Below are 21402 nucleotides of genomic sequence, written 5' to 3'. Positions count from 1 at the left end.
TCACTCTTTTTTTGAAACCTTGATCTAGTAGGCCATCAATGTCTATTTCCCGATCATGCTTTCAGGGGATTTCTCATGATCTTTTAATTGGGAGTGGTTTCTCTGCTTCTTCACATTGCTCATATCTCTCTGGCACCGTGGCTTAAGGAGTATCAGTTACCTACTTAACCTGGAGATGGTGTGCCCTTAATGATTTGATCGACAGGTCTTTGTATCTTCACCCTGCTTCGCGAACTCAGCTTGCTGTTTCATAGGCCTTCTGTTGGCGCCCTCATCTGTGCTGCTCTCAGTGGCTGTTGGCTAGCAGATTGTGTCCCCTCCTAACACTAGGTCAGGAGCTGAGCTCTTACCCGGTGGGCGGGCAGGTCACTCCCCCTCCTGATGCCACAGTCAGATGCTGTGATCAGGGGGAGGCAGGTGGGCAGATCACACCCCGTCCCAGCACCGTGGTCAGGTGCTGTGTTCCTGCCAGGAAGGTGGGTGGCTGCCCACCTGCTCTCTCCTCGTGCTGGTCACTCTGCTGCTCTGTGCAGCTGCCTGCTCTGCCTCGGGTAGGCGGTCTGTAGGTGGGCTCGGGGAAGACTGCGGAACAGCCCCACCTATGCTCTGTGCCAAATCTGAGCTCCTTGTTTCTCTTGGCAGCACAAGTTCTCTGAGGTGTCAGGGTAGAAAGATCCTCTCTGCCTCGGGCTATAAACAAGTCTCAGTCCTGCCTAGGAGGTTGTGGAGCCCCCACGTGAAGATTCAGGCCTCAGCCCCGCCCCCGCCCAGGCACTATGCACAGGAGGAGATGGTAGCTGTGGCTGAGCCCTGCCTCTCTTCTTGCGAGATGTGCCAGTAATGGCACAGGTCTGAGGAGACACAGGCTACAGCACCCCTCCCCCCAGGGCACATGCCTGTTTACAGTTTTGTTTACCTTCTGAGTTAAAATTTACCTAACAATGAAATGTATAAATTAGGCTTTTGAGGTTCATCCTTCTATCAGTAGTTGGTTCTTTTTTATTGTTGAGTAGTATTCCATTGTTTGAATATACTATCATTTGTTTTATCCATTCTCCTACTGATAAATACTTGGGCTTTGGATATCTTTTTTTGCAAGCAAACTTTTTTTTAAAAAATGCAAATATAGTATACAAGCTTAAATGTGAACACATCTTAAGTATACAGCTCAGTGATTTTTCACAAAGTAAACTCATCTATGTAACCTTCATCCAGTCAAGAAACAGGACATTGCTGTTCCACTTTGGGTTTCTTCCCAGTTACTACGGCACCCCTTTGATGGACTCACCATCCTAAATTCAGCCACCATGGATTGGTTTTTTTGCTTTTGAAATTTTTGGTCCCGTACTTTCCACTCAACATTATGTAAGATTCATCCACTAGTGTTTTCTGTAAACTAGTATATTTTTTATTGCTTTAAAGTATACAACTTGTATGCATGTGCCACCACTTATGGTTATGTATTTATTGTTGACAAGTGTTTGGGTCATTTTCTATTTGGGGGTATAACAAATAGTGATTATGAGAATTTTCTGGATGTCCTTTGGTGCTCAGATGTAGAAGTTTCTGAAGGGTACACACATGGCTTACCCTTGGTAATAGGGTGTGGGTGTGTGTGTATGTGTATGTGTGTGTGTGTACATATACACACACACACACACACATATATAACTTTCATTCAAAAAGCCTATTTCCAAAGTATTTGTAAGAATTTATATTCCCACTGGCCATGTGTAAGTCCCCATTGCTTGTTGCCCTCACCAATGCTTCATATCACTTAACAACTAACTATTCTAGTGGATGTCTAATGGTGTTCCAAGTGTGGTTTTAGTACGTATTTCCATTATTACTAAAGAGGTCAGCCCCTTTTCATAGCTTATGTGGATTTTTTTGTGTGTGTGTGAAGCACCTGTTCAATTATTTTGCATATTTTAATATTGAGGTTCTGCCTTTTTCTCCACTGGTTTTTGTTCTTTATATGCCCTAGATACAAGTCTTTTGTTGGATATAGGTATAGCAAATATATTTTCCCACCGTGTGGCTTAGCTTTTCACCTTCTTAATGGTATCTCTTGATAAAAATAATTCTTAATTTTACTGAAGTCCAACTTAAAACTCTTCTTTTATGTTTCATGCTTTGTCCGGTTTAAGAACTCTTTGCCACTTCAAAGTCATTAAAATATCTCCTACACTATTTTGTAGATGCTTTATTTTGGTGGGGGTTTAGGTTATTTATTTTAATGGAGGTACTGGGAGTTGAACCCAAGACCTTATGCATGCTAAGCACACATTCCACCTGAGCTTTACCCTCCCCCAGATGCTTTGCTTTATGTTTCAAATATATTAGATTTATAATCTATCTAAAGTTACTGTTCATGTATGGTACAGGGTTTAATTCAATGCTGTTCCATTGGTCTATATGTCTAACTTTAGGTAGTTATCACATAGACTTAATATTGTTTTATAAGTCCTTTAACATTGTTCTTTAATATCATCTTGGCTATTGTTGGCCCTTCACGCTTCTCTATGTATTTAGAATCAGCTTGTCAAGTTCTACAAAAAAACAGTAACAACAATTAACTGTTGGGGATTTTGATGTGCACATATAAATCTTTGAATCAGTTGAAGGGGAACTGACATCTTTAAAATGCTGAGCCCTCCAATCCATAAAGTTGTATTACCTCACCTATATTTATTTTTATCACTGCTGTAACAAATTATCACAAATTTTGCAGCTTAAAGCAACACAAACTTATTATTTTATGGTTCTGTAGGTCAAGTCAGGAACAGGTATCATTTGGCTAAAAATCAAGATGTCAGCAGGGCTGTATGCCCTTCTGTAGGTCAAAGGAAGAATATATTTCCTTGTCTTTTCCAGCTTCTAGAGTTCACCCACATTTCTTTTCCCATGGCCCTTCCTCTATCTTCAAAGCTAACAGCTTTACAGCTTTCTAATCCTTCTTCCAAAGTCATATCTTTCTGACCACAGCTGGGAAAGATTTTCAATTTTTAAGGACTCCTATTGTTAGACTAGGCCCATGTAGATAATCCAGGCTAATCTCCCTGTCTCAGAGTCCTTAACCTGATACATCTGCAAAATCCCCTTTGCCATGTAAAATAACATATTCACAGATTTCAGGATTAGAGCATGGATATAGGTAGGGGTCAGTGTGGTGCACTATTCTGTTTATCAAACTGTTTAACATTTGACGCTTTCTGACAAACATACAAGATAGAAGATCCTGATCATGTTTAGAATGCTTCCTCTGCAAAATATTGGGCACTGAGTTTATTTGAAAGGACTGAAAATAATATTACCACAGGAATGGTTTCCTAATTCTACTGACATTTACTTACTTTATACTTAAATACCCAAAATGGTCAGCCAGGAGTGGGATCTTGGCAAATAAAATAAAAGTATAATTCAAGCTTTTATCACTGAATTTACTAGCTAATTCTATTTTAGAAACAGACAGAAAATAAAACAATTTAGAGTAAGTCTGATTACTTATATATTAAGTGAAAATTAAGTTTTAAAAGCATGTCTGAATATGGGATAAAGTAAGCATCATAAAATGTAATGTTAATATTTAGTACCTGCAAATCTCAAACTCCCAATTTATAAACAAGTTCATACTGTATAGCACAAGGAACTATATCCAATACTGTTTTGTAGTAACTTATGGTGAAAAAGAGTATGAAAATTAATATATGTATGTTCATGTATGACTGAAGCATTGTGCTGTACACCAGAAATTGACACATTGTAAACTGACTACATATATATTTGAAAGGGCTGAAAGGACTATATATACCAAGAAAAAAAATTAGATTGATAACCAACAAAAAAATCTGTCAGTAATATAATGCTAGAAACACAGACACAAAAGAAAATCTCAGGCATACATCTGTTTATAGAGTCCTAGAAAAAATAGTGCCTATGCAAGTCCCTGATAAACATGAGAAAATAGGAAAGGCAATATAAAAGTTCAAAATGCTTTGCTATGTAAGAGCTGCAAGGTGACTCAGACACAAACTTAAGTGGTCAAAATGTTTATATAATTAATGATAACAAAGTAATTGAGGACATCATTTTAAATGAGATAAAAATAGCTGCTCAATTTTCGTATTACTAAGCAAGTCATTTCTGTTTATAGTAGGTTTATATTATTTTTATATGTATTTATATTTTATAAAGATATCAACTTAGATCCTGGCTGATAACTGACAGTGGAGCAACTGATTGATTTAAATGGGTATCATAGACTTATCAGATTTCATATGCTTTAAATATACATTAATTATTAGCTGTCAGGAAGAGTCCAATTTTCATTTATTCTAACATAGCTGTGTCACAGGCAGGTTACTCTATTTACAATGGAGAATCATGATAGATATAAAGATATCAAGTCTTATTGATCTTCATAGGGGTGCTTTTATAAGAAAAGGAGAATAAAATAAGAAGAATCTAAAATACTATTTTTTTATAGTGTTCTAACAGTTTTATCTTATTTTTATTTTTTTACTGAGTTATAGTCCGTTTACAATGTTGTGTCAATTTCTGGTGTACAGCACAATTTTTCAGTACTTTACGAATATACGTATATTTGTTTTCATATTTTTTCCCCATGAGCTACTACAAAATTTTGAATATATTTCCCTGTGCTATACAGTATAAACTTGTTTATCTATTCTATATATACCTGTCAGTATTTACAAATCTTGAACTTCCAATCTGTCCCTACTCACACCCTGTAAAATATTATTAAATCAACATATATTTATAAAGAACTATGAAAAATGGGAAACTATAAGTTGTTTCTTTAAATTGGAGCAAAGAGAACTACTTTAACTGGAAAATAGTTAAAATCTGGCAAGTTTTATGATTTCATGTTCACCCCTGACAGCTTTTTTTCCTCCTTTCTCCTTCAATCTTTTTTGGACCTTCTAAAGAATTAAATTAAAAAAAAGAAAAAAAAAGAAAGAAAGAAAGAATAAAAGAAAATTAAGAAACAGATTTGCATGTAAAATAACCTCCTAACTGGAAAGATTGTATACTTTGTGAAAAATTTACAGCTGCCGACTTATGATCTATGTCTCTGTCCACACTGCCTTACTTGTTAGGAAGGGTCTTAAAAAAAAAAAAAAAAAGGTAAAGAAAAATAGCAAATTATAATGGCTTTTACATTTTAAATTCTTTTCTATGTGTCTACAATCTGCTCTATCATGAGTTATTAAGATAAACATTATCAGCTATACTCTACTTTCCTATCATGCACATTGTGACTCTGAGAAGCATGCACGCTCTAACTTACCATCTGCAGGTGGTGTACAGGTTAATGCAGTTCTTTTGACAATATATGGTTTTGTAGTCTAGTTGTCTAACTACTACATAATGGAAAAGATGTAGAACTACTGGTACCACTGCCCTCGGTCTCTGTCATTTACCTTAAACATACCTGGAAAAGTAGATTCAAAAACTCATTGGCAAGAACATTTTTCACACTCCAGATATGATATTCCTCTAGAGTTAAGATGGCCATTCTGAAAGAGAAACAATATTTAAGAATATCTTAAATCTTCATCTTCTTATATTATTTGAATAAAATCTGTTTTATTAAACTTGCAATGGTCATTTGTCTGAAAGAAAACTAATGATTTAACGTAGATGCTATGTGTTCATCTGAAAGTAGGCCAGCAAGAATAAGTTCAAAAGTAACCAAACTCTGAAGTAGTCAGTCACAACGTGGGCAATTTATCACCAAAAATCTTCATCCTCCAGTAAGACCTGGGAAATAACTCACAGTATCTTCTGGTTCAAGGTGAAGTTTACTAACAGAACCCACAAAAGGTTCTGGTTAGAGAAAAAGGACTATTTACTAACTTTGAAAGCATCTTTCCAAACTCTCTGGATTATGCCCTTTGACCCTAACAATTTTCTAAGATCTTCTTTAAAACATCTGGCAATATTATTAGACTTCTTAAGAGATTTAAAAAAACTAAATATATATAATAAATGAGTATCTATATTAACATTTCCTCAAAATAAAATTTAACATTACTTTCACAAGTTGAATAAAGCAGTATTTTTTTTTTTTTGGTGTCAAAGTGTACCAAAAATTACATTTATATACAGTAGACAATATTTCTTGGCAGGCAAAAATATAACCGAATGCTTCTTACTTCATGTTTTGAACAATCACCTTAACAATCCTAGATGAATAATAATGTTCTTAGCTTTTATTACTTAATTATATTTTTATTAACTAATGATTTATTATTTAATGATATTTAATATTTATTGTTAATGATATTCATGTATTCATTCAATATATAATACCATGTATTATAAGAAAAGATTTTAAAGCACTATGATGGTAATTATTGGCTTTCATGATGCAACTTCCATAAAAGTATATTAATACCAATGTAATGGTACAAAATAATGGGTAATATTGTCACAGTCTAGTCACCAGTGAATATGGGTAATAGGTTTGGTTGAAAGGTCCAAATTCTATTCTAAATTTTTACCATTTCATTATTATGGTTACACGGAGATGGAGCAGCTAAATGATCTTTTTTTTTTAATGTTCAAAAGTACAGCCATAAGAAGAAACACGGTCTTACATAAAAATAGACAGCGATGATAACCTCCATACTTATCAAACACCCAGAAAAAAGGCAATGGAAATTGTATCTCTACATAAGGTATTTCCTAACAGAAACTTTCCTATGTTTCTGTTTTCATATATACCAAATAGAAATGGCTACCTTAGTTTTGGGCAGAAAAGTAAATGAAGACGGTTATCTGAGTTGCCAAACAAAGATCAAGCCCTGAAAAATTCATTTCTATTATTTATTTCTGTTGAGTGTCAGTTAATAAGACTATGATGATTTCTTCTGGATTTGTGATTGAAAAAAAAAAGTTACTTATTTTTCTAAGCCTGTATAAGACCACTATGGTCTACATCCTACCATCTGCTACTTGGTACATGTCAACATTTGAATAGAAAGGGTCAAATTAACTCATATGTGTCTCACATATATGGATTATCTTCAGTTTCACAGGGATACATAGACATTAAGGCAAACCTATTATAATATCTTTAATAAATGTTGTGAAACTAAAAAAAATTCAAGGCTTTATTCTTTGTAAAGTACATGCTTGTTTCTGCTATTATACACTTATTCTGGCTGCTATTAAAAAACTTAGAACAGACCCTCACCAATATTATTGAAAAAAAAAATTTTAAAACTATATACACCACCCAGATTGAGATAAAAAATAATTTCCATCAGCCCAGATATCCTATGGTCCTTCCCAGTTAAATGACCCATCTCCAAAATCACTATTGTAACAATTATTAACATGAGTTGTCTCTGTTCTAGAACTTCATATAAATTGAATTGTACAATGTGTTCTTTTATTCTGTGGCTTCTTTTGCTCAACATAAGCTTTGTCTTACCATAATGTATTAAAATGGGAGAAGTAAAGATTATAAACTACAGATGTCAAGGGCTGTCTCTACTTAATTTTTATAAAATGCCTAGCTTTTAAAATATGTTTTTATATAAATAACACTTAATGGAGTTGTTTAAAGGTGGAATGGGTTTTCCTTAGGGACAACTTGGAGGTATTGTAACCACAGGTCCAAATAAGCATTTAGCAGGGATGATGTAGAAGAGATTCAAGTATGTATACGTAAGGTATGTATACCAATTCAGAATATAATGTATTTTTAGAAAAGAATAAATTAGTCTCTGCTAGACTCACCTTTGTGGTGTCATGTGCATTCTATGTGTCTTCTACAATGTTGGATACATCCACATGTAATTCCTTTAAAACCAGAAACCCAAATCAGTAGTTAGGATAGAGAAGGTATCATTTTTATTAGCCAGTAGCTGAAGTATAAAGTATTTTCAGTCAACTTTTTTTTTCTTTTTAATTACAGAAATAGATTGCTTGTTTGCCTTAAAAATTTATGACAATTTTCCAGTGGTTTCATTTTTTTAATATAATACATTCAGCTTATTAAATTTTCTAAGGCAAATTCTCTTCCCAATTTTGCATCTTTGGCTATGAATATTTTGAGTAGCATAATATAGAACCTAGAAGTAGTAAGAAATCTTTTTCTCAACCTGTTTTAAAAAATTCTTCACTCTATGTTCCTGTTGGAAGTTTACATTCAAGAAGATGTATACAATCAGACTTTACCAGGGTATCATCGGTGCAGTTGTCCTTCCAGACCTCTAAATGTGCAACCACGTGTCTCTCATGTCAACCCTAGAGAGAACTCCATCACCGTCAACATCAAATACCTTGAAGCAAACTAAAGAAAAGAAACTCTTATGGAGGGAAATTACTTTCATATTCTGAAGTATAATACATTTTATTACAAGCTGCCCTAGTAAAATTACTTAGTTCCTCAAACAATTACATTCTGGATTAAGTTCTTATTTGGAGGAGATTGTGTCATTAAAGTCCTTTGAACTTGTAGGAATTCCTGTACACTTCACAAGTCTCTCTCCTTATATCATTAGCCAGCTTAGAGAACTCTATCCTTCACCTAAATCTAAAGTTAAATTTCTTGCAAACTGAAAAAGAAGGGCCAAGTTACTATACAATATCTCAAAGATTTTGAGAAGGTAATTCAAGCTTTTAAATTAATTTCTAATATTTAAAACTGATCACTTCAGAGTTGATTCTTACAATGTTGAAAATATTCCATCTACATTAAGAATTAACAAAAAGCTGCTACAGTCAGCCCCCTGTATCCATTGGTTCTGCATTCACAGGTATAAACAATAGGTCAAAAATTATATTAATATATATATATAAATTTTCCCAGAAAGTTCTCAAAATCAAAACTTGAATTTGCTATTCACTGACAACTATTTACATATCATTTACATTGTATTTACAAATAATTACATTGTATTAGGTATTACAAGTAACCTAGAGATGATTGAAAGTATACAGGAGGATGTGCATAGGTTATATGCAAATACTATGCCATTTTACATAAGGACTTGAGCATCCATGGATTTGGTATCTGAGGGAGTCTCAGAACCAATCCTCAGCAGATAATGAGAGATGACTGTATAAAGATTTTGCCTCTCCAGTGTAATTAATGTGCACCCAATATTTTTGCCTAAGAACAATCTCAAATCTTCAATGAAGTTTATATACAACAAGCTAAAAATCCGAAATATCAGCACTTTGCTAATTAACATCAATATCAGCAAAATTGCTAGTTAGTCTAGTTGGTTAACTTCCACTAGTCCACTGGCAAAAAATAAATTAAAAAAAAATTTAAGACAATAATTAACCTCAATTGAGAAACAAAGACTTCAGCCTCTTTAATACCAGAACTTTAATGTGAACAAATAATCTATCACAAAGCCAGGTTAGAGTAATGGTATACTATCAGGGAAGATAAAAGAAATCTAAATTTTTAAGATTAAATAATTATCTACTTCACACACCCGTGTGTGTAATAATTATGTATTAATTATGCTATTAAATTAACTGAGTACATCACAGTACAACATTACTAAAGAATATTGAACTATTAAGTATCATACCCAAAATACGCAGTATTTGTGAAGCTGTATTTTAGAAATATGCAGAGATAATGACCCTAGTGAATATATAAGAATTAGGTTCCAATTAAATGTAAACTGCTGCATTTTCCTAACCAAATATGGTTAAGATTTATTAATGTAATATGCTTATAAATTACGCTATAATATTTTAGCTAGGTTTAAAAGATAAATTTAGTATTTAATAAAATTGTTTTATCATAAATTTAATTTTGCTAATATCAATATACACAGTGCTAGAAAATAAGTTGGAATTCAAGTTAAGCAAGACAAATTTTCTATATAGACTACCAGAAAATATTTTCTATATGCTTAACATTTTCAAACACATCATGAATGATGTAGTTCATTTATCATGAATTGTACATTCATCTGGAAAATCAACCATTATTAATAACAAAGATCTTAAATTACTCCACAGTAAAAAAGAATAGATGATTGAACCTTTACACTGACCTCAGTAAAACCTCAGCAAGAGATTGTTATTTGCCAAAGGGATGAAAATTCAAGCCTTAATCAGATGATTTTTTACATGAATGGATGCTAATTTTTTTCTCTGTATAGCTTCCAAATTTTGTGATGTTTAACACACTTACATTTCTGTCTTTCAGCCAGAGGTCCTCTGCAACAAGCTGATAACCCACAGGATATCTCCTTAAAATCTATGTGGCTGTCATGATTTTCACCAAAAGCATTAAATAAACCTGTAAAATAGGAACACAGAATAAATCACAGCCAACAAACTTCCTGTTAATAATGACATGCTTATGAAAGGAGGCATGACTCGCATAAACTGACTTAGTTTTTGAAAGTTATCAGTAGTTTCCACTGTCTTAGGAAGTTTTTTTTTTCCCCCTGGAATAATTATAACCAAAATTTAACTTCCTAGAAGAAAATACTATCATTCAGTGTTTGGTTTTGTCTGCCTACCTGTCTCTATCTTATATTAATTCCAAAAGTCAAAAGTGATTGTAGAATGTAAAAAATTAAAATATATTTTAAAAATTTAACTGGAAAAAAGTCAGAGACCACAATTATCCTAATTTGGAAAGACTAAGAAGAAAAAAGAAAAAAGAAGAAGAAAAGTTGAACTCTATCAAAGATATACTGTGTTGTTATTAACAAGCTTCATACAACTCCTTCATGAAGCAAAGAAAATTAACACACTATATTATAAGAGAAAGAAATTCTGTACTGCAGTCTTCATTGTACCACTTAATCTGTATAAATAAATATATTAAATTTCAGAAATAAAGGGCAATTTATAATCTAATCTTGTGGTTTTTAAACTTTTCATAAAAAATAAATGGAATCATTTTGTTTTCAAATGAAATGATTTCTCAATCTCTAATTCTAAAAAGGTAAAAACATAACTGCACTGCTGAAGTGGCAGCCCTGTCTGTTCTAGCTCCCCTAACAAATATTACTAAAACACACTAGAAACCTGAAGAATACAGACTGTCTATTTCAAGAATCTAATTCTGTGCCCTCAAAGAGCAGAAAATTGAAGCTAAGAAATAGTTAAATGACTTGCTAAAAGTAAGAAATTTTTTTAAAAAGGTCTGAATCAGAAGCAGAACCCAAGCTTTCAGATTTCAAATACAGTTTTTGTGATTATCAGCCACAACTACTCCTTGTAAACCTCATTTTATATATATATATATATATATATATATATATATATATATATATATATAGTAGTGAAAAGTTTAGAGCTAAGTGGGGACCTTAGAGATGGTCTAGTCCAGTGGTTTCTTAATTTTTTAAGGGTGGGGGAAGGATACAGCAGTGGAACCTTCTTCTATATAAAAGAAATACAATAGACACTACTCAGCTGAGGAAGAGGTGAGGTCACGTGTGGAAGCTAGAGCTTTGCCTATTCAGTGTCCACCACCCTGACCTTGCACCAGATGCTGAGGCACCGCACTGGAGCACAGTTTCATAATGATTGTCTTGGTCAAACTGATTTTATATATGAGAATATTCAGGTGCAGAAAGGTAAACTGACTTACACAAGGCTCCAAAGGTGGAACAAGGCTCACGTGTTTACCAAAGAACATTTGTAGAAAATAGAAGGATTCCCACCTTCACTCAGAGATGGACAAATTGGTGGTGAAGCCAATGGGCCAAATGTCTCTAAGTCAAATCATCCAGTTCGGGATTGAGCCCTCAGCAACCAACAGCATTTCTCCAGATGAATGATGTCTGATTCCTCCACTGACAATCAAATCAAAAAAGATTATAAAATCTCACTCTTCTCTTCTGGACAATTAATTAGTTCATCCTGATAATGTAACTTCTAAAGATACATTTTAATTTCCCAGTTAAACTGTTAAAAAACTACCTAAAACAAAAACTCTGAAAGACAAATATATTGTATCTAATACAAGTGGCATGCAAATTAAATTCAAATTAACATAAAAGAGGCTTTAAAATTGGAAAAAAATTTGCAATTTCCCATTAAGCAGGCTGTTTAATTCCAACATGTAAAATAATAAACTAAGATATTTATTTTTTGCTTCCCACACTTTTATCTGTATTCACTTTGGTGATTTTAATCTCTATCTTGGATTTGAAAATTCTTGATCATAGTCTCTCCTGGCTACACAGGTAACACACTAATAGCAGAATCTCTGTTTGATTTATCCTGTCATTATGGTAACCACTTACACATTTAATACTTATTAAATAAATGTACAAAGGGGATAGACCTAAGCTTCTCCTTCTTGGTCCTAAAATTCTTACTACCCCTCCTATAAAGGCAGGAGCCTCCTCTGTAGGACAGAGTGTAAATGTATCTCCTGAGGATTCCCCAACAAGGGCTGTCTTTACAGCGTGCTTTTAGATAAGATGTTTTTATGGGACATTTCAATAAAAGGATCAAGGACCTAAGCTTCCCAGTATGGTGGGAGTTGTGATGGGCATGGGAGGATGCTCACTTGGGATGAGATGTTAAAGACACTAACAGTGAAAAGGACAGGGCAAGATGAAGGGCAATTGGGAAACAGGACCACAGAGATGTGACATCTACTTCCCACTGTCATCTAAGTGATACCTACTTGAAAGAAACATTTCTACAGTTAAATTCTATAATGGGGGGTTATTTAAATGAAGCACACATATTCTCAAAGAGTAGATCACATAACCTTTAGAGATTCAGAGTGCATTAGCATTTTCAGAGTACTTTTTACATCAATAACTAGTATTTATAAATTCCTGTGCGCTAAATAAGTATGTGGAATTATTTCCATTTTGCTTTTAGACTTACTACAGCTTAACCTATTCACTGCACTGATACAGAGTAATTTTTCTAATGAATAAAAATGATAATGTACAAACTTGTTAAAGATTCTTTAATTTCTCCATCACCAGATTTATGAACATTTAGGCCTATGTGTCAGGCCCCGTTTCTTACCAGCTTTTTCACCAACACCTTACATTTAGGTTATATTGCATTACCCAGAGGTCAGGAAATGTTCTTTCACAAATCCATGTCTTTATTAGCTCTTGTGTCCTCTGAGGAGAAACCTTCTCCCCACTTTCACATCCTTCCATTTTACAGCCTAACCACTAATCCTTCTGTAAACACCTTCTAATGCTTTCCAACCTCACCAGCTACCCCAGGGTCTTAGCTTCTCTCTTCCGCAATTGTCCTCCACTGTATATAGTATCCAATATTCAAGTGAAGTATGAGTCCTCATTTACAGGTCTGTGGCCTCTCTAGATTACAAAGTATTTGGATTCAGTAACCTAGTCCTTTTATCACTGTTGCTGCTAGAATTCATTTCATAGGACCTGATACATAGTAACCACACAATAAATACTTGCTGAATGAATGAATGAATGAATAGCCAAGGCAATCTTCACAGCCAAGGCTTCCCCATCCCAGCTCAGTATTCTTTCTGTTACATCAAAGAGACTCTGCCCCATGAAACAACAGACCATGCACATTTTAACAAATGTATACAATTATTAGGAACTATTATTAGAACAGAGACTAGCACTACTGTTCTCATAGTTATGTCACATAAGAAGTGTATTAAAGCTCGTTCTGATTTGTTATTTATACAAATCAGCTATGTCTGTCACCAGTTTAAATATTAGTAATTTAGAAAACAAAAGTTATTGACTTATCTACTCATCAGAAAACATTATGACAGATCTATTTACATACCTCTTTTGTCAGTTTATATACCAACTGGAAAAGAAGAGGTGTACAGTCAACTCTGAGGGTATAATTGCCTGCAAAATAAATAAGAGAGTATTTTAATACCTCCAAGTGGACTTCAAACCTGTATTTAATTCTAACTTTATTTTCTAATTATAAACAAGATATAACAGATTTCAAATTGAAGGCATCATTCCTGAAGAATTAAAAATAGGGTGGAACCTACAGATTATCATATTCAGTGAAGTATGTCAGACAGAGAAAGGCAAATATCAAATTATATCACTTATATGTGGAATGTAAACAAACAAAAAAATGATACAAATGAACTTATTTACAAACCAGAAATAGATTCACGACATAGAAAAGAAACTATGGTTACCCAAGGAGAAAGGGGGAAGGGAAGAGAGATGTTAGGAGTTCAGGATTAACAGATATACACTATTATATACGAAACAGATAAACAACAAGGACCTACTGTATAGCACAGGGAATTATATTCAGTATCTTATTATAACCTATAATGGAAAAGAATCTAAAAATGTATATGTATATATATATGTATATGTATATGTACATAACTGTGTAACTTTGCTGTACACCTGAAACTAATATTATAAATCAAATGTACTTCAGTAAAAACAAATAAATAAGATTTTAGAATAGATAGATAGGTAGGTAGATAAATAGACAGACAAACAGTCTGGCTAAAACTAAAACACAAGGTGGAAATAACTCTTCAGGAGCCAGAGAGGCTGCAGCACACACTCGGGATAGGAGACTACAGAGGCGGACTCTGCTGCTAAGGCCGCAGCTCCTGCAGTAACAGTAAGGGCCATTGCTCATTACGGCAGCAGTACCTAGGGGTCTTTGGGAAAGGAAGTGGTAAGGCCATAATGTTCATGTTTTTATTCATTCATTCAATTCAATATCAAGACTTTAGACTAGAGCATGTCAGTAACTAACATGTGTCCTGTGACACTTACCTAGAAAAAACATAATATGATGAAAGCCTACAGATGCACATGCCACATGTCAGGGTCAAAAGGAAGTCTGTAGTGGGTGCTTATTTCAGAGTTGGTCCAATACATACAGGAACTATTTCTGTATGAAATATTTTACCCCAACTTTTAAAAATAGCTCCACAGGAAGAATGTCAAAAGTACTAAAGTTTTAAGTAGTAATCCAAGATAGGCAAATGGTAAATATTCTAAAGAAATTAGGATCAATAGCTTAGTTATGAATCATATTGATTCATTTGAATCATAATAATGTTCTCTCTGGTAAAATGGAGAAATGGAGTTATTATTGAGGCATCTCATAGAAAGAGGATAATCCTAGTTTATGAGTTGGAGTTGATAGACTTAAATACTGGTATACTATTTAATGACAATCTGAAATAAAATTTACCTTCTGTGTATGAGTCTGCATTGATATATGCAACCTCTCTCTCCTGGAGTGTTTTCACATTCTCCTGTAGTTGAAGCAAAGCAGTCACTTAACTCACAGCATTTACAATTGTGGAAATACAAGCAAAACAAACAAATTAATTCAGTAAAAGAGTGGTTTGCAGATACCATTATAAATCAAACGCCTATGCCTTTGACCATAATTTTAAGAAAATGCTATTAACTGCTTCATAATATTAATGCAATTAAAACAAGAAAGAAAAATATTAGTGATGCTGTAGCCACTTTTCATAGCAACAGCACGGAGACCCAGAGGAAAACTGCCCCTGATCCCCTGCACCATAATATGAAGGGGGAAGGCTCGGAGATGCTCAGCCTCACCCTGGATCTACTGGAAGAGAACTGCTCAAAGTAAGGCCTGGAAATCTGTACTTTTAAAAGGTGTCCCTGGCAATCCTTACAGACATTAAAGTATGAGATCCCTTGACATTGGGGATCCAAGTAACTTTACCATATTAAAAGTGAGGAAGTTGGAAATTTGATTTATCAAGAATTTTTTGAAAGAGAAGGTATTGATGAAAAAGAAAAAGAAAGGAGGGGAGGATAGAGAAAAAACTAGAGGGAGAGAAGAGTGGCTATTAGGACAAAGACAAGACATTTCTCTCTCACACATACATGCACACACGCACACACATTCTAGAAAAATACAGCAGAAGAAGACTAATGCCATCACACACATGGGAATATGCAGAGAGAACTCTTTTCTTCTCTCTGTTTCTCTCTCTCTCTCTTTCTCTAGCTTGCTACCTTATAAGAGCAGTTACAGTAAAAACATTTAAAGCTGTGAGTGGTCATCCCACAAATGAGAATTCTCACCTCTGCACTTGGCCACACGGGATAGATGACAGCTGATTCTGCTGCAGAGTTTCCATTATGACAGAGCTACAGTAGAAATAAAAAAGATTCCTTAACTATATGTAAAGGTAAATGTGCTGCTGAATATGATCAAGAAGCTAGTAGAAAATGGGAAACAATATTCAAATTGTCTTTTAACTCACATGAATTTAAATTAATGCAAGGCATATTATCTTGTATCTTGGATTTATTTTATCTGTATTCTAAGCTGCTTAAATTATAGAAAGACACATGTATTTCTATATACATGTATTCACAAGAAATTACATATTTCTAAAAGTAAATGACCTTAATGAATAAGATCTGATTCATCTAAATAAGTGTATTATGAAATGCATGTTCATAACACCAACATAATAATAAGACTTTGCAATATAAATGGAATCAAATGTGATACAAGTAACTGTGATTTTATTCCCATACTTATTTGATTCATATTATTATTTTAAAGTATGCAGAAATGAGTCAGAAGGAAAGCATTTTAAAAACCAGACACAATGATAAGAAAGATATGACATTCTTCAAATCAATTCTATAAAATTTGGACTCATAAATGATGAACAAAACAGAGGGTAGTCACAGGAAAGTGCTTTTTGGTGCACCTGCCTTTAAAAAAAACACACAAGCCTACCATGAACATGTAAGAACTTAGAGTTACTGGACAGAGAGCCTAAGGGAAGAGGACGAAAGAAGGGGGCCTATGAAAGACACTTTAAAATAAAGCATTAAGAGCCAGTGACAAATGAAAATTAATCATAATTGAATTAAAAATAAATCCTTGAAATTTTAGAGTAATTCAATTTACAAAATCATTGTATTATACTTCCCAATCAGGCACTTTTGTAAATGGTAAAATATACCTATGGTTACAATTTAGTACGGAATCCATAAAGGAGAGACTATAATCAGAGTATAGTCATCTTAAAAGAGCATGTTGTTTTCCTAGATAGAAGAAATCCAAGGAAACTGTAAAAACTTGAAAATTAATGCCAAGGATCTATATCAGATTTTCAATAAGCTAATTCACTTGTCAGAAGCAGCTTCCTAGGTTTGACTATTTTCTGAGCTTACAGATTTTACTTACTTATCACAAAACAAATACAAATAGAAACTAAAATATTTTAAAAATAATGAAAAACTTGGTTTGTACTTAGTAATTAAGAGGTTGTTCTGTTTTACCAAACTGATGTAAAAGCAAAAGCAAACTCTATTTCTTAAATTTTCTTGAGTATTTATCCAAATTAAAACAATATCAGGTAATGGAACACATCTGTGATTACCCTGAGATACATGTTGACCAAGAAGATACGTTTTCTATCTTAGTTACCTCAGCCCATTTGTGGAACCCAGAAGTCCAAATTTTTCTGCATCCCAGCTGGCAAAAATGGTAGTTCTTCTCGGTCTCCAGCCTGTAATCATTGTTAACATACATGGTTAGGTACATCTGCCTAAAAACAAAGGAAAATTCACTCAAGTCACTTTCTGTCATCACTTGCCAAGGAAATATTATTTACCTCTACTAATCAGTTTTCCAAAATTCTGGACAACTTCTTATAAATCAGCAGTTCCACTGGTTAGGTCAGTACCTCCAAATACCCAGAAGTCCTGATGATCTCCCAGAATAACACACCTGTTTGGAAAGGAAGGCATTCAAAAGAATGACAACTTAGTATGTATTATAAAGAGCAGTAATTTATGTTTTTAAATTAAACTTCCTCCTGCTTGAGTTTCCTCCATAGAAAACCATCAAGGTAGTGTCTCCTTTTAGAATTTACCTTTTTTTCCCCACATTTAATTATATCACATCAACCAGGAAAAAAATATTAAGAGTTGATTAAAATTTATCTTCTCTTACTCCTGTAATCTTTGTAAAAACAAAATGTTTTAAGACATTTTAAAAAATCCACCAACTCACCAAGTTTCACAGATCCTCAGGTAGTTCTGATTACATCGTAAATGCTTGTGATTTTCTTGATGTTATGAACATGCAATTTAACCTTCCTAGAATTTCACAAAGGGAACAAATTACTTCACATAGAGCATTATGTCTAACAGTTTCCTTCCAATGTTTTATTCTAAGTCTCAGAAGTACAGAAAACTGTTTAATAGGATGATAAATTCCCATATGCCCACCATCTAAATTCAATCATTGTTAATACTGTTGAACTATTTGCAAGCGAGTTGCGCAAATCATGACAGTCCTCACCTATGTATTTAAGAATGCACCTTACGGTGAGATTAAAAAAAAAAAAATCAGTATTTTATATTTTTCCTCCCTCATAGCTCTATTGTTGGTATTTATTTAAACTCCAAAATCATTATTCAACGTGAAAAAGAATCTTGTTCTTAGCAATTTAAAAAAAAAAAAATTGTGTATCTGTCCATTTAGAGCTCAAATCAATTAAAGGATATAAGCCCCAGATGCTTTTTTTGATATTTTGACCAGGGAAAATTTCTGTTTCTGACTTTTCTCTTAAACTGTTACTGAAGCTACATACTCTGTTTTCCTTGTGTCTGTATGTGTCTGTTTATAAATCACATTTTTCATTGTGTACCTCTAGAGGGTATTAATACATGAGATAATAAAGTCTATGTTAAAGGAACTCAGTTCTAATTGAGTTAAATAAACACTTTTTAAAAAATTCTTATAAAATAAAACTGAACTTCTAATATCTTAAGAGTTTTGAAATTTTAAAACAAGCTTCTTACAGAACTTATACAATACTTGCAGAATCCAAATTCACATTGCTAAGGCAAATCATTAACCAACAAGGCTCATTTAACCATTTTAGTTTAATAAAAACAGCTATCTCCTCTCTGATTCATCAGTGTGAAGTTTCCCTTTCCCTCTACATTTCAAGCCAGTCAAACTAAAGTTCTGATCATGCCATGCTGTTCCCCAACCCTGCACAAGCTGTCCTCTGCAGCTGGCGTTTACTGCCTGTCTTGATTCTGTGGAAATCTTAGTTTGTGTAAAATTAAGCTCAATGAGCACACGGTCCGTGGTCATGCCTCCTTAACACCAGTGCTGTCCGGGGTTAGTAACAGTAACGACTATGCTGGTAAGCGCACGGGGCCATGTAGCAGTTAAGCGTTCACCACTGTGACCATCTAACCCACCCCCACAGAAGTGACCAGTGAACTTCGCTCCTTCCCCTCTTCTCTCCTACTCCTTCCCTTAAGTTAACCTAGGGTTTTGCATGCATAGCGTTTTGACAGTTATCTGAAACACTGTTTTAAACCCTCAGTTGAAAAGGGAAGACAAAATGTTACACCTGGCCCGGAGAAGGAGAGGGGTGGGGAGTGGCCCAGAGGAAGCCGAATGGGACGTGCGGCCTCAGATCACAACACAGCCCCGTTCCTTCCCGAGTTTCGCAGCCGGGAAAGCAGAGGCCTGGGGCCCGGACCGCCTCGGGCCCTTCGGGGGAGGCCGAGGGAGGGACGGAGACCCGCGCAGGGCTGGGGAGGGGCCCGCAGGGACTCACCGTCTGTGCAGCGGCTCCTGACCCACGGTGGACGGGCGGCGGTGGCGGTTGAGGCTGCGGTGCCGGCTGAGGGGGCTGAGGCGGCGGCAGCTGCTGTGCTGGCAGAGGGGGCTGAGGCGGCGGCGGTACCGGCTGAGGCGGCGGCGGCGGCGGTACCGGCTGAGGCGGCGGCGGCGGCGGCGGCGGCGGTTGAGGCTGCGGTGCCGGCTGAGGGGGCTGAGGCGGCGGCGGCTGCGGTGCTGGCAGAGGGGGCTGAGGCGGCGGCGGCGGCGGTGGTTGAGGCTGCGGTGCCGGCTGAGGCGGCGGCGGCTGCGGTGCCGGCTGAGGGGGCTGAGGCGGCGGCGGTACCGGCTGAGGCGGCGGCGGCGGCGGTTGAGGCTGCGGTGCCGGCTGAGGCGGCGGCGATGGTACCGGCTTAGGGGGCTGAGGCGGCGGCGGCGGTTGAGGCTGCGGTGCCGGCTGAGGCGGCGGCGGCGGCGGCGGCTGCGGTGCTGGGTGAGGGGGCTTAAGCGGCGGCGGCTGCGGTGGAGGCTGCGGTGCCGCCTGAGGGGGCTTAAGCGGCGGCGGCTGCGGTGCCGGCTGAGGGGGCTGAGGCGGCGGCGGTACCGGCTGAAGCGGCGGCGGCTGCGGTGCCGGCTGAGGGGGCTCAGGCGGCGGCGGCTGCGGTGCCGGCTGAGGGGGCTGAGGCGGCGGCGGCTGCGGTGCCGGCTGAGGGGGCTGAGGCGGCGGCGGCTGCGGTGCCGGCTGAGGGGGCTGCGGCGGCGGCGGTACCGGCTGAGGCGGCGGCGGCTGCGGTACCGGCTGAGGGGGCTGCGGCGGCGGCGGTGCCGGCTGAGGCGACGGCGGCGGCGGTACCGGCTGAGGGGGCTGAGGCGGCGGCGGTACCGGCTGAGGGGGCTGAGGCGGCGGCGGTACCGGGTGAGGCGGCGGCGGCTGCGGTGCCGGCTGAGGGGGCTGAGGCGGCGGCCGCTGGAAGGACTTGAGGGACTCGAAGGCCTTCGCCAGCTTTTCCAAGGTCGCCATGGCGGCCTCCCGCCCCGCGGGGACAGCCCACGGAGTCGCCAGGCCGACTGGCGGCTCCGGTCAGCAGCGGTGGCAGTTAACGGGGCTCGAGGCCGCCAGCAGGTGCGGACCCCAAGCGCGCGGCCATCTTGGAGCCGTCCCGACAGCCCCCGCGGCCCTGCGTCCTGCCACGCTCCGCCGGTGGGGCGGGGCCGGGCCGCCGGATTGACAGCCGGAGGCAGCGGCCTCCGCCAATGGCTGCCGCGCCCGCCCCTTGGGCCCAAAGAGCCGCCACGGCTGCTGGAGTCACTTCTTCCCGGCGAGGGGCGAGGGGTACTGCACGGAGATCGGGAGGGCGGTTCGGGGGCGGGGTTGCGTGGCACGGCGAGGAGGGTGGGGAGGGCGGGGTGACTTGTGATTGAGGGTCTCTCTCGGCAAGGGGCGTCCCCGGACGACGCCTAGCGGGTGGCGGGGAGGCGGGGCAGTGGGCTGGGAGCCCGAGACCCCCGCGGGGCGCTAGCCCACCCCGCGGCGCGGGCGGAGGGCCGGCTCGCCGGACAGCCTGCTGTAATATGCTGACTGTTATATATTTGGCCTTACCCTTGTTAGTTGCCTCAAATCACTCCTTGTTCACCTTCATGATCATTACCATAGATATACTTCTTACAATCCTCGTACTTACTATGTTCCCTCATGCTACAGGGCCATACACATGCTATTCTCACTCTCAGAAATAATCTTTTACACATCAATGCCCTACTCCCCTCAAGAGATTTGCCTATCTAATTCCAATCACTCTCAGTGCTCAGCTAATTTGTGAA

General features: G+C 37.5%; 1 long non-coding RNA gene across 5 annotated transcripts; it reads right to left on the bottom strand.

The window, feature by feature from the left end:
• Positions 1–3245: 3245 nt before the first annotated feature.
• LOC141578410 (uncharacterized) lies at positions 3246–19702 on the bottom strand. 5 transcript variants are annotated; one of them, XR_012508800.1, is made up of 12 exons: positions 19580–19702; positions 18010–18095; positions 17609–17724; positions 17422–17503; positions 16056–16121; positions 15181–15244; positions 13777–13844; positions 11615–11819; positions 10199–10306; positions 8215–8329; positions 7774–7836; positions 3246–5543 (listed from the first exon to the last, which is right to left on the bottom strand). It is a non-coding gene; the product is annotated as an uncharacterized LOC141578410 (long non-coding RNA). The 5 variants fall into 5 exon arrangements; XR_012508799.1 differs by having other exon boundaries at positions 11688–11819; XR_012508802.1 differs by lacking the exon at positions 7774–7836 and having other exon boundaries at positions 11688–11819.
• Positions 19703–21402: the final 1700 nt, after the last annotated feature.

This window comes from Camelus bactrianus, chromosome 8 (genome assembly GCF_048773025.1).
Source record: "Camelus bactrianus isolate YW-2024 breed Bactrian camel chromosome 8, ASM4877302v1, whole genome shotgun sequence".
NCBI classification, from domain to species: domain Eukaryota; kingdom Metazoa; phylum Chordata; class Mammalia; order Artiodactyla; family Camelidae; genus Camelus; species Camelus bactrianus.
Note: the sequence above shows the minus strand (reverse complement) of the source record. Positions and strands in the feature narration are given on the sequence as shown.